This window comes from Perca flavescens, unplaced genomic scaffold (genome assembly GCF_004354835.1).
Source record: "Perca flavescens isolate YP-PL-M2 unplaced genomic scaffold, PFLA_1.0 EPR50_1.1_unplaced_scaf_100, whole genome shotgun sequence".
Classification (NCBI taxonomy): domain Eukaryota; kingdom Metazoa; phylum Chordata; class Actinopteri; order Perciformes; family Percidae; genus Perca; species Perca flavescens.
The window spans coordinates 15,001-16,668 of NW_021166516.1; the positions used below are offsets into that span (position 1 = coordinate 15,001).

The following is a 1,668-nucleotide window of genomic DNA, read 5'->3' on the forward strand; positions in this document are numbered from 1 at the left end:
ACATCACTCCTGCAGACACACAACACAACACGTCAAAACATGCAATCTTATTGGTTCAGAGCCTGCAGACACACAACACATCAGGTTCGTGCATCTACCAGTCCTGGAGTTTTTTTGTGATTGTTGAGGGCAAAAATCCTTGATTATGCGTCATGTTTTCTTAAAAAATGCGATGGAATATGCTATATATGATATTTATGCAAATGTATGCGATGAAATAACTTGCAAAAACGGCAGTTTGATGAAAAAGAGAAAAAAAACCTGCTTTTCGATGATGTTCACGTCGCGTAATGACATCACTTCATAACGTTCCCATGGCAACAGGGGAAATTGGCTGCTCTTGTGTGAAGTAAACGCAACATTTTTCAACTTTCTGCTAAGATATACAGTACAGGCCAAAAGTTTGGACACACCTTCTCATTCAATGAGTTTCCTTTTTATTTTCATGACTATTTACATCGTAGATTCTCACTGAAGGCATCAAAACTATGAATGAACACATATGGAATTATGTACTTAACAAAAAGTGTGAAATAACTGAAAACATGTCTTATATTTTAGATTCTTCAAAGTAGCCACCCTTTGCTTTTTTTTTTTTTTTTTTATTAATAAGGGAAATAATTCCACTAATGAACCCTGACAAAGCACACCTGTGAAGGTAAAACCATTTCAGGTGACTACCTCATGAAGCTCATTGAGAGAACACCAAGGGTTTGCAGAGTTATCAAAAAAAGCAAAGGGTGGCTACTTTGAAGAATCTAAAATATAAGACATGTTTTCAGTTATTTCACACTTTTTTGTTAAGTACATAATTCCATATGTGTTCATTCATAGTTTTGATGCATTCAGTGAGAATCTACAATGTAAATAGTCATGAAAATAAAAAGGAAACACATTGAATGAGAAGGTGTGTCCAAACTTTGGCCTGTACTGTATTATGGGACTTTTTTGCAACAAAAAGGCAGGGATTATGAAATCATGCAAGTGGAAATCATTTTGCGCGGAAATCGGCAATTTATGATTTTTTTATTATGATTATGCGTTGAATTATGCGATCGCATAATGACGTTTTTCTGGAGGGACTGGTCTACAGAAGGGAGCGTCTACGGAGCACAGTGAGAGGTGAGAAAGTCTAGAGCAGTTACTAGTCTGGGGCTCGGTAAAGGCCCAAAAACTGGAAAATAAATATCAGAACAATATCAGAACAATAACAAAGGTCAGACCGCAGATAAGGTCGTTAGGGTCATGTCGTGTCAAAATGCCAAATGTGATGGTTTATTGTTGTTTGGAGGAGATATTTTTAGTTTTGACTGAAATATTATTACAAAAGACAAAGAAAGAATGATTAAAGTGGTCCAAGAAAATGACAACAAGGAATTTAACACACACAGATGCACACACACACACACACACACACACACACACACACACACACACACACACACACACACACACACAGACACACACACACACACACACACACAGAGACACACACACACACACACACACACACACACACACACACACAGACACACACACACAGACGCACACACAGACACACACACACACAGACGCACACACAGACACACACACACAGAGACGCACACACAGACACACACACACACAGTGAAGTCTGACATCTCTGAGGTTTGTTATGTCTCCAGTCAG

At 38.3% G+C, this 1,668-nt stretch overlaps 1 pseudogene; it reads right to left on the minus strand.

Annotated features, from left to right (window-relative positions):
• Nucleotides 1-9, minus strand: part of LOC114551479 (atrial natriuretic peptide receptor 1-like) — a 14,865-nt pseudogene extending 14,856 nt beyond the window's left edge.
• Nucleotides 10-1,668: the final 1,659 nt, after the last annotated feature.